The sequence below is a fragment of the Sminthopsis crassicaudata genome, chromosome 3, assembly GCF_048593235.1.
Source record: "Sminthopsis crassicaudata isolate SCR6 chromosome 3, ASM4859323v1, whole genome shotgun sequence".
Taxonomy (NCBI): domain Eukaryota; kingdom Metazoa; phylum Chordata; class Mammalia; order Dasyuromorphia; family Dasyuridae; genus Sminthopsis; species Sminthopsis crassicaudata.
This window is the reverse complement of record NC_133619.1, coordinates 77,333,610-77,345,801: the sequence shown is the minus strand read 5'-3', so window position 1 is coordinate 77,345,801 and position 12,192 is coordinate 77,333,610. Positions and strand designations below refer to the sequence as shown.

The 12,192-nt window shown below is 39.4% G+C and overlaps 1 long non-coding RNA gene across 2 annotated transcripts in view; it reads left to right on the top strand.

Moving 5' to 3' along the window:
* LOC141560553 (uncharacterized) overlaps positions 1 to 12,023 on the top strand; it is a 49,482-nt gene extending 37,459 nt beyond the window's left edge. The window contains exons 3-4 of one of the 2 annotated variants that reach the window (XR_012487744.1): positions 559 to 7,007; positions 7,761 to 12,023. This is a non-coding gene — a long non-coding RNA (uncharacterized LOC141560553). Of the gene's footprint in view, positions 1 to 558; positions 7,592 to 7,760 lie in introns of both variants that reach the window. The other variant, XR_012487743.1, reaches the window with a different exon arrangement.
* Positions 12,024 to 12,192: the final 169 nt, after the last annotated feature.

Genomic DNA, 12,192 nt, shown 5'->3' with positions numbered 1-12,192 from the left:
TATAAGTGACCTGGGTCCCACTCCTTATCTTGGGCACAAGTGCCTTCCTCAGTCCACTAATGATCCATTACCTACAACTGGGTAAATAAGTGCTAGCATGGCTATTGTTCCCATGGGAGATCTCTTCTGATCTGATTCCTGGAATGCTCAAACTACACCTGGCCAAACCCTGACTCAGTGTCCACAAGCCTCTCTGTTCTGATATGTTGGTCTGGGTTGGAAAAATGACTCACTGTAACTTTTTTTCTTGAATTTCCTGATCGGGATTCAGTCTCATGCACTTTCTAGGTCTTTGTGGAGGAGGTGTGGGGGAGAGCTCAGATGTTCTTCCTGTTACTTTACCATTTTGGCTCTGGTCCTAGAGACGTAGTCTCATTTATTTTATTATTTGTCCTCAGGAACCAAAGTTGATCATTGAAATTAATTTGAGTTTGTAGGCTTTTTAATTAATTTAATTTATATTATTATAGTCTTTATGTGTATTGTTCTGCTGGTTCTTTTTTCTTCATTCTACATAAGTTCATCTATTTCCCTAAATTCCAAATCTTTGTCATGTAGGATCACAATAGATTCAGACGTGGTATAGGCCATCTGATCAATTATATCAGAGGAAATGGCACTCAGATTTTGCAATTTGATGCATTGCCTTAGAAGTCCAAATCCTACTGATGCTGAGTGAAATGAGCAGAACCAGAAGATCGCTGTACACTTCAACAACAATACTGTATGAGGATGTATTCTGATGGAAGTGGAAATCTTCAACATAAAGAAGAGCCAACTCACTTCCAGTTGATCAATGAGGGACAGAAACAACTACACCCAGAGAAGGAACACTGGGAAGTAAATGTAAATTGTTAGCACTACTGTCTATCTACCCAGGTTACTTATACCTTTGGAGTCTAATACTTAATGTGCAACAAGAAAATGGGATTTACACACATATATTGTATCTAGGTTATATTGTAACACATGTAAAATGTATGGGTTTGCCTGTCATCGGGGGGATGGAGTAGAGGGAGGAAGGGGAAAATTTGGAAAAATGAATACAAGGGATAATGTTATTTAAAAAAATTACTCATGCATATATACTGTCAAAAAATTTTTTATAATTATAAAATTAAAAAAAAAAAAAGTCCAAATCCTAAAACCGAATACCAGAGCAAATATGGAGAGTTTTGATGCCTCTTAAATTTGAGTGTATATTAAATGGAAAAGCCTGGCTAAAAAAATAACCCCCTTTCATATTCTGCTGATTATAACTATCAAAATTTTAACTACCTCATTTAAACCATACTATTTGCTTCTTTCTTCCTAGACTTCTTCCAGGAGCTAATTGAAAGTCATTTCCCTTTAAAGCCATCTCTGAAACCCTCAGAGTTCATGGAAGTCCTGGCTTCCTTCTCTAAACTACCAAATCACTCTGTATCTCTCATTCCTTTTAGCTAGCATGTGTTATGCTTTATCTCCCTGACTAGACAACAAGAAGTTGCTTTAGGACAAAGACCATGTCTTAGGTAAATTTTGTATCTCCCAAGCACATAGTACAGTGCTCTACTGAAGACTTAATCAATGTTCAGTAGAAATTGCATATTATGGAAGCTAATTAATAACCTTGGTTTAATGCTACAGAACTCTAGACTTGGAGCCCTAGAGATATTAGGACAATCCTATTTGTTGTATGTACTAACTTTGTAACATTATGCAAGTCATTTGCCCCTGAGCCTCAGTTTCTGCCTCAATAACCTTAAGGATGCTATCTGTTCTAGCTCCTTCACAGGATTGCTATGAGAAAAGTGTTTTATAAAGTGTTATAGAAATGTGAGATTATTACTGCTTAACTCACTTCAGGTTTCTCAGCATGATGAAATGATGACTTGGGGGCCCTAAAGCACAAAACACAGATTCTATCAAATGAGGGAAGTCTTCAGTGTGTATAGACAGGCTGAGGGGTGATGGATTGTAACAGGTCTGTTTTCTGAGTACAATCCTAATCCAGTTCAAAGGTCTCTTGCCAGGCTAAGTGATAGATTTTTTTGGTAACAGAACGACTCAGACCATTTACAATCCTAGAGGATTGAGAATTGCTTGAGGAAATATCCATACTAATAAAATCACAAATCCTTTACATGTGCTAGTGAATGAAAGAAATATAAAGAACTTTTTTATTTATTTACTTATTTATTTTATTAAAGCTTTTTATTTTCAAAACATTAACATTTTTTCCACTTGTAAAACCTTGTGTTCCAGTAAAGAACCTATTTAGAAAACAAGTAATATGCTAATTACCACCTTCAAAATTTGAAGGACCACATTTGAGGCATTCTATAAGCTTTTCTCTTTCTATACATTCTTCTTATAGGCCTAGGTACCCCAAAAATATTTGTTCATTGTGTTCATCAATAATAAAAATGATACTATAGAAGATTTACAATTGTATTTTTAGCAAATCTTTTGGTACCAAATTTTTTCAAACTACATTAACACATCAACTACTTGTGATTCTTAGAACATCTGCCACTGCTTGCCTTTTTCCAAAATGTTATAATTTACGAGTCTATATTATTGCCAACTTGATTATTTTTAAAATGTGCCAACACAGTTAAAGAGCTCTGAAAATACAAACTAAATAACAAAATTATGCATTTTAAAAAGCAAAATGACTTGAGGATATAGATTGTCTCAAAGGGCCACATTCTAGAAATTATAAATTGGAAATGCCAGTGGCAAGCAAATTAGTCTGATATAATTTGTAAAAGTTTACATTTATTATAAACGTTAAAATGTTATGAAAATAATGTCTCTTACATGTACTTAAAAGTCACAAACATTCTTTATGTTCAAAATTCAGGATTGGTAGTCAGAATTGAGATAGTCTTGCCTTTGACTTTCACAAGGGAACTTGAGTTAGGTAGGCTTCTTAGGCCTAGTAAAATGCTGAATAACTATTTATGGTACTGACACTAGTGAACTCTGTAAAAGTTGTGTAAAAAAAAAATCACTGAAAAAAATTGTGTAAAATAATCACTGAAACCATGTCCCCTTTGATCTGCAAAAGAAGAAGAAATCAGGGATACCCGGGCTCCAAGGAGTCTAGAGAGCGGGCCCATCCTTCCAGAATGAGAGAAGCAACATTATTCAAGGGCAAATCAACTCCCATTGATCTTTTGGGAAGTCACATCCTCATTCAGCAAATTCTAAATTTTCATTCAATTGAGAAATCCTGGTCTGATTATCAATTCAAACTGCCCCAAATTTGCTCTTAAAGTGGATCTTTGCTAGTTATTCTTTGCAAAAATATTTCTTCATTAAGAAATAGGCCTGCTAAGGGGAAAAGCCTCTTAGTGTAAATCTTCTTTTTGCTTCTTGGGGTTAGGGAATTCTTGTGCTTCTGAACCTGTGTCTCCTAGCAGTAGGGATCTTACTCATTTACTCACCTCATCATCTGGTGGCCCGTACAGGGATCCCGAGAGCCAGCTGAGGTAAGCCCCCCTTTCTCTGGCCTATTCTATAGCAAGAATAGCCCAAACTCCCAGGAACATTTTGGGTTGTCTGGGGCTTTATGCCCAAGCAGAATTCTTTGACCAAGGATACTCGGCCAGAAAATTCCTGCGACTTGACAAAAATTCCCTTTAACCTGGGAAAGTTTTTGTCATATCTTTCTCTCTCTCTAGGGACACCTACAAAGAATGGAAAGCTATAGAACTGGAAAAGCCTGTGGCAAAAATGGAACAGTTTACTTCTTCTATTCTTAAAGATTCTCCTTTAGACTGTCTCTTAAAAAACAGGGACAAATTCAGTTTGAAAGATCTCAAAACAAAAAAGCTCATTTATTTTTACAATGCTTCCTAGCCTCAATATACCTTGGACAACCAGGAAAGGTGGCCAATTAACGGGTCAATTAATTACATCACTATTAAAGAGCTGGATTTATTTTGCAGGAGATAAGATAAATGGACTGAAGTTCCTTATGTTCAAGCTTTCATGGCTTTGTCTCAAGACCTTAAATTAAGGCAAAATTGCTGAATGTCACAGATCAGTTTAATGCAGCAGAACTGGAGATAGAAACCAACTTTTTTAGATGATTCCCTCTTTTTTACTCCTTTAGGGGAACGAGAAACATCTGCTCTCCATTGCAGCCCTCATGTGGAGGCTTGCAAATCCCCTCCAAAACCATCCCCTTATCAAAAACAGGACCTTGGGTCCCACAATATCCGACTCCTCTCTCCTCTGGAGCCAGATTCTGGGATCACCCAGCCCCCACTCCTTAGCCCTTCTCACAGGAGAAGTGGGATCCCTTTCTCCTCCACCCACTTCCTCTCACCTCCTTCTAAGTCTGCCCAGCCCCCAAGCCTCAATCCTTCTCATACTGAGAGTGGAGCTCCCCTTTCTCCTCCCCAAGAGCCTGATTCAGCTGTGGCTCCTGTTCCAGATCCTGATTTAGTTACTTCTCCTAAACTCTGCCCCTTGAGGGAAGTTGCCAACCCTTGGGGAAGAACACTTAGAGTGTAGATGCCCCTTTCCATGTCGGATCTTTCCCAAATTAAGGAGATACTAGATAGATACTCTGAGGACCCACCAAGTATATTGAGGGGTTTAAAGCCATTGCCCTCCAATTCGATCTCCTGAGGAGACATTAATATCATTATCTCCTCCTGTTGTACCATAGAGGAGAAAAAGAGAATCTGGGATCTGGCCCAAAAGTTTAGGGATGACATGGCACAGAGGCTCTAGATTCTGTGCCCTCCAGTAGATCTGACTTAAGGGAAATTCTTGAGAACCCAGACAGGGAATGGTTCACAGATAGGTCACAGATTCTTGAGAATGGGGAGAGAAAGGCAGGCTATTCTGTGGTGACTCTTCATAGTACCCTGGAGGATGAGCCACTATCTCCGGGGACTTCTGCTCAGAAGGTTAAGCTCATTGCCCTGACCAGAGTTTTAGAACTGGGGAAGGAAAGGAGAGGTAACATCTATACTGACTCCAAATATGCTTTTCATAGTTTGCATGCTCATGGGGCTATATGGAGGGAAAGAGGTCTGTTGACAGCAAAGAATTCTCCCATTAAACATGCAGAAGAAATTCTGCATCTGTTGCAAGCTGTCCACGAACCCAGGGAGATCTGTCATACTTTGTAAAGGACACCAGAAGGGAGATTCATTTCAGGATAAGGGAAACAGGCTTGCAAATTTAACTGCTAAAGCTGCTGCCCATTTACCCTTGACTATGGCACCTTGAATCCCCCAGCTCCCTGATTCTTTTACCCCTTCCTATAGTTCACAGGAAAATGTCCTTGCAGGTGTGTGGAGCAAGTATGAAGTAAGAATATGGTGAAGAACTTACAGCAATGTTAAATTCCTTTTCTGTATTCTATCTTCTCTAGGTCTCTGTGACCTGCATAGGTATGTTCAATGTTTAGGCTACGAATTGCTTAGATTTTTTGATGACATTTATGTCTGTCCAGGCTATCTATGTTTAGGCTACTAATTGTTTAGTTTTTGAGATATATGATGACATTCAATTAACTGGTGGGGAAGGGGGGGCACCTATCTCTTAATGTTCCCCAAACTCATGATGTAAACCTTTTGCAATTAAACCTATAAAAACTGTATATCTTCCCTTAGTTCTTTAGCCCTTCTACTGTGAGCTTTCTTGCTTTCCCTCCTCACGGTGGAATTGCTCATTCTTATGAGAATTTGTTAAATAAAAACTTTTTTGCTTTTTACTTTGAGAGGTCTCTGAGAAGTCATTTTTGGATAGGATTTTCTTTCCCTCACACAGGGAAAAGGAGTTACATCCTTTCTCCCTCTGGTTGGTTTCAGATGCCCTCAAGACCACCTCTTAATCCTAGAGGCAAGTCAGTGGAAACTGATCTTTGGTCTTCATCAGGCTACACACCTGGGGAGGAATGCTCTTCAATCCCCGGTGAAAGGCATTTTCACTGGGAGACACAAACAGGTTTGCCAGGCCTGCCCAGTTTGTGCCCAGGTGAATCCTGAGGGAGCTGTTAAGCCTCTGTCTCTCCGGCAGCCAGTTTAGAAAAGGGGCACGTACCCAGTGAGGATTGGCAAATAGACTTCACGCATATGTTCTCCCTAGAGGTTTTTTGCTTTTGGTCTTTGTTGACCTATTCACTAAGTGGGTAGAAGCTTTTCCTTCCAGGACTGAGAAGGCTCAGGAAGTGACAAAGTGCTTGCTGAACGAGATCACACTTCGTTTTGGCTTGTCCAGCTCCTTACAGAGTGATGATAGCGCTAGAGGATAGTCCCCTAGAGGACCTGAAAAACGATGTAGTTACCTATAATCTCCTTCCCTCCTCATCATGAGAACTCTACTCCAGATACTCTCTCTCCAGCTTTCCTGGTCTTACTCTGTGGGCCTTCACCAGTGGGTGACAACTACCTGGTCAGACTAGGGAAGTCTGTGGGGAATAGGGGTGTCCAGGATTGCTGGGTATGCCATCACCACCCCCAAGGTGGGCCACAGATGCGGCCTACTGCATTCTTTGCAAAGGTCCCATTCCCACCTGTTGCCATCTCCTCCCTGGACACCGACCCCCAGGGGAATTACCCTGACCCGACTGTCCCCTGCTTTCTGGCTGGGAAGGATCTCATATCACCACACTACAAAGACAATGGATGTCTCCGTGGCCCACAATGGCCATGTTTACATTCATAAATGTGGGGCCATTGACCTGTACTACCAACACTGTGGGTGCAAGTGAATGTGACCCCTCTCAGGCCTGCCGCAATTTCACCTCAGCGACTTGCACCAACTGCACAGGTGGATCACAGGCCAGGTACACTTATGATGCACCTCCCCAGAGGGTAATTGTGGGGAATCCATTCCAGATTACCCTGGCAAACTCACCCACAATGCTTCTACAGCACCTTCCATGAAGCTTCTTCATAACCTCCTGAAAACTGACATTCTGATTGATAGAATGCTTTGTGACTACAATCATCTGTGGAGAGGAGCTACCAGGAGGCTGCTACAGAACCTGACCTCAGGTACCACCTGTGCCCCTAAGGGAGATGCTTTGCTTTTCTCTATAAACTAAGTCCTCCATTCCACCTTAATGCTTTAAGAGGCCTGATAGGAGGAATGCCTCTGACTGGGACCTTCCCCCACCTGTAATTCTCTCTACCTGGTGCTGACCTTTTTTAAAACTATGGGTCTTGTACCCTGGGCTACTTGAGTACTCCTTTCACAGCATACAATGCCAGCACGTCAGTCACAGCCCCCACCCCTTCAAAGAGATTCTAGCAAGGATGTTGGGAAAATATTCTGGGGTATTAAAGGCACAGAAACCAGTTCCCTGGTTTGGATATTTAGAACATGAAAGCATTCTCTCTAATCTGACAGCCACAATCAACCCTCTGGCCAATGAAACTTCACTTTCTCTGCTGGAGATTCAAGAATCCCTGGATTCTCTGGCTAACATGGTTGTAGATAACTGAATGGCCTTAGATTATCTCCTCGCCTCTAGCAGGTGTGTCTGTGCCCTGGTCAACGCTTCTGCCTGTATGTACATTAACAATTCAAAGGAAGTTGAGCTTTGCATTGAGAGAATCTTAGTGAAAGCTGGCTGGAGGTAAGACATTCATGAACAACTCCTTACACACACCTCCCAAGTCTTCCTCTGGGTGGGGTTCCTGGCTATGGTCTCTACTAATCCCTATACTAACTCCACTTCTCATTATCTTTTTGCTCATATTCGCCCCCTGCATTTTCAGACAGCTCATGAGATTTGTTTCCTCTAGGCTTCAAGCTGCAAATTTTCAACTGCTCCTGCAGCCTGGAGATCATGGGGCAACTGATGGGAACACACATCATCAACATCCGTTGGATGCCGCAGCTGCTGTCTTCAGATCTCATATTTCCCCTCCTAGCATGAACTCTCCATGAGATCAGGGACAGCTCTAGACCCTTCTCAGCTAAAAGAAGTTACAAAAGTCTGAGATCTTCACCCTTTTTCCCCAAATGAATTTGGGGGTAACTGCTTGAGGGGGGAAATGACACAAGTGAACTCTGTAAAAATTGTGTAAATTAATCACTGAAACCATGTCCCCTTTGATCTGCAAAAGAAGAAGAGATCAGGGCTTCCCAGGCTCCAGTGAATCTAGGGCCCATCCTCCTAGGATGAGAAAAGCAACATTATTCAAGGGCAAATCAACTCTCATTGATCTTTTGGGAAGTCACATCCTCATTCAGAAAATTCTAAATTTTCATTCAATTGAGAAATCCTGGTCTGATTATCAATTCAAACCACACCAGATTTGCTTTTTAAAGATTTGCTTTGCCAGTCATTCTTTGCAAAAATATTTCTTCATTAATAGGCCCACTAAGGGGAAAACCTCTTAGTGTAAAATAAAACGTTGTTTTTGCCACAGCCTTTGGGGTTAGGGAATTCTTTCGCTCCTGAATCTGCGTCTCAGAGCAGAAGGGATCTCACTCATTCACTCACCTCATCAGTATTATTATTAAAGGGTTTTTATTTTATCTACTTTTTAAGGAAATGTTAAGGGAGTTTTAATTCTCTTTAACTTTAGATAAAAAGAAGTCACTTATCCTTCTTGTTCTAAACAATTTTATCCGAACTTACATAGCATTTTATTTAAGCAGAAACATTCCATTCTTTGTATTTGTGTGTGTATGTCTCATGTTTGGGACATATGCTTACCAGCCTGAGGAGCCGTTTTCCAAGGAAAAGCCAACACACGGATGATACATTTCCCTTCATTCTAATGTCTTGTCTCTGGGATTATGAACAATTTATCTGTAAGGTTGTTTACATATTGTCCATTAGACTGGGAGCTGCTTGAGAGGGGGGTTTTTGGGGTTTTTTTTGCTTTTCTTTGTATTTCCAGGACTTGGCACATGCCTTCACTTTTTCTTTGGAAGCTCTGTCACCCCTAGCTCCCTAAAGACCTCTATTCTTTGCTCCTAAGTTCGTTTTTCTTCAGGTCCATACCGCTAGTTTAACTGCTGCCCATACCCATCCTTGGACCCCCAAGGATCCTGTTTTTCTACTTCCTTTCTTCCAGATCCATCTCCCCTCCATCTAACTATTTTTGCTCCAGTAAATATTTCTAGTTCTGACTGTTATTTAAGTTCCTTGAGGACAGGAGACTTGAAGATAGGGTCTTAATCATCTTTTTATCTCCCCCAGTGCCTAGCATTGTAGGGGCTCAATAACTATTTAATGAATAATGATGATTCAAGGCATTTCCCATGCACATATTCCCTAAAGCCCAAGTTAGCTTAATCATAATATAAACACAAGGGCTTATAAAAAATATTCAAGGAAGGGATTAACCTTTAAAATGTGTTATCCATGGAATCTTTTGAGTTTTTCTGTTTTTCATAGTTGCATAATGCCCCTTTGATAAGGGTTTGTAATGACAGCCACTGACATCTTAACAGAAGTTATGTACACAGTGTTAATTTATTAAAACACATTCAAACTCCTTTAGTTGCTAAGCTGCTTTATTTTCTTTCCCTCCCCTAGGTTGCATGAAGACTGATGTAGCAATTTATTTCGGTGACCATAATGAAACTGGCAGCTAGCATCGACATAAAGGTTTTCTGCTGGAAAAATAAATCAAGTATTTACATTTTTCCAGAGCTCCCACTGTTTGAGCTCCTATGAGACCCAGAGTGGCAAATATAGAAGTTTCCCTTTTAACTGCCCTACCAATGAGATTCAGTGAAACAGGTAAAACTCCATTACAATGGATATTTGAAAAGGATTTCTACATGAGAATAAAATCATTTCCATGCCCCTGAGGATGCTATAGTAACAGAACTAGGTTAACCTGATTTGACCTTTCTTGGGACAGTCATTTCATATTTATCATTCATAAAATGCTTAGATGATCTCTAAGATCCCTTCTAATTAACAATATTCTGTTCACTTTTGCAATAAATTCTCTCTCTACAAAGAAGTATGTATAATAAATGCTTAATCTGGTGCTTGTCCATGTAATAAATAAATAATAAAAGAGTATTTCTTTTTGTTCTGTTTGCAATTGTAGAGGCAGAAAAGCTAGGTTGAGACCTTTATTATTTTAACATGCTCTTAAGCAGTTCCTGCCAACTTTCCCTTCTCCTTTTCACCACAGCCCACAAGGGATTTTAAATAACTTAAAATTGCAATGTGGCTAAAATAAAACAATACCTACAAAAGGGAAGTGAGAGAAAGAACTAAACTTATTTAGTACCTACTGTGATATCAGGCATTTTCTTATAAATCTCATTTGATTATCACAACAGCCCCATTTTATAGTTGAAGAAAGCAAAGCAAATAGAGAATAAGAGATTTGTCCAGTATTTAACTAGTTATGTTAGATTAGAGGGCACAGACTCTTCCCATATCAGGCCATCCAAATCATTGAAAGGATACAAGGTGATACTCCAAAAGTATGTTGTTGGATGTTTTGGATTATCTGAAAAGAATCTGTAGGCTTAGACTTTCTCCAAATCAAAGGGCAAAGATTTCATTACAAGGCTAAGAGCAGGCTGACTCCAAAACCATCTTAGTAAAAAAGGGGTTTTTAGCAATTAACAAGGGAAAAAGCAAGTTTCCTTTCAAAATGCTGCAAGTAGGAAATTATGGGGCTAACCCTAAAAGGAGTTTAGGGTCCTATTAGGTGTTAGCTATTGTGAAACTTAACAAGCAAACTAATTCCAAAAAGGAGTTAGCTATAATAGAATAAATGCGATGATAGGCTAAATTCACAAGGAAGTTGCCAAGTTGGTGGGGTACAGTCAAATCTTTTTATGGGGGAAATATAATCTTGACTTTCTTAATGATTATATACAGTAAAAGAGGGTTCCCAGAGACTTCCACCTGAGGTAGGACTGCAATCACAAGTCCCCTTGAAAGAGCCTCCTTAAAGGTGAGAGGATCCCTCCCCCACCTCGTGTAGCTAGGCTTTCCGATTGTATCCTGGGATATCCTACATACCCAGGTCCTCAGCACCACTATGACCACAGAGCTGTCTTTAATACCATTCCTTGGGTCTCAGATAAGTCTTACTCTTCCAAGGAATAATAGATTTAGAACTGAAAAGAACCTTAGACTCCAGATGTTCCAATCCTGGGTTCGAGAACTTGTTTTACAAAAATAACATAGTAATTTTAAAATATAAAAACCATTCTTAATGGGGTGTGTGTGTATTAGTGGAGTGGAAATGGGGCCTAAAGGCTTTGCTGTTGGTTTGCTCTAGCCCAGTTCTCTTACTTACATATGAATATAAGCCTCAGAGGTAAAGGGTTTCATGAATTGAGGGAAAAGCTAGGAATCAAGCCTCCTCATTCCTCCAGATTTCCATACTACCAGGCCAACATTCATTTGGGGGCAGCCCTTTCCTTTCTCATGTTCTTTTATAAAATTGACTTTCTTCTTCATCTCACTACATTTTTTGATGAAGTTTAGAAAAGATTTTTGAATAAAATTTAAATTTCACTTACATAATTTATAACAATTTCAGATTTACATTGGGTAAATTTGAAGTGATAATATCAAGTGAACAAAATTAATATAGAGAGCAAAGAGAGCTTCCTCTGCAGAAAGATGTTTTTTGTTTTCTGCAATAGGGCTGATAATTCATAATTCAAAGGGTATATGTCTGGCATATTAGGAAAATCAATGGCTTCTCAAATCTAGGTGTCATGGTCTTTATCACTATAGGCAACAAGGAGCAAACTTTTAAAATACAAGTGTTTTTTCCCTCTCAAATATACACTAACTATTCATGGCATTTCTGAAATTGGAGTATGATTAGTTTTCAAATCAACTGTTGTAACTTATCTTTTACTTTCTTTGCTGTGACAACGAAAGATTATGAAAACTGATGGCTTTGTTTTCCAATGGCACAGTTGATTTAGGACTTTAAATAATGAGATGTGATCACAACTGGAGTTTAATTTGTATTTCCTAAACTATGACTTGCTTTATTCCAGGCCTATTTTTCTATTTGTACCAATTTCTTTATTTCTTGTAACTTCCTTTACTTCCCTCACACTAGCAAAAATTTATTATAGAAAAATAAAATGCTGCACAACAAGCAGACATATAAGATCAAACCAATGTAGGAAGAACAATGTGGGTGTCAAGAAAGCTTGTAAATGTAAATTCTTAGGAATAACCAATAAAAACTGCCTAAAACGAACACATTTGAACTCGGGTCC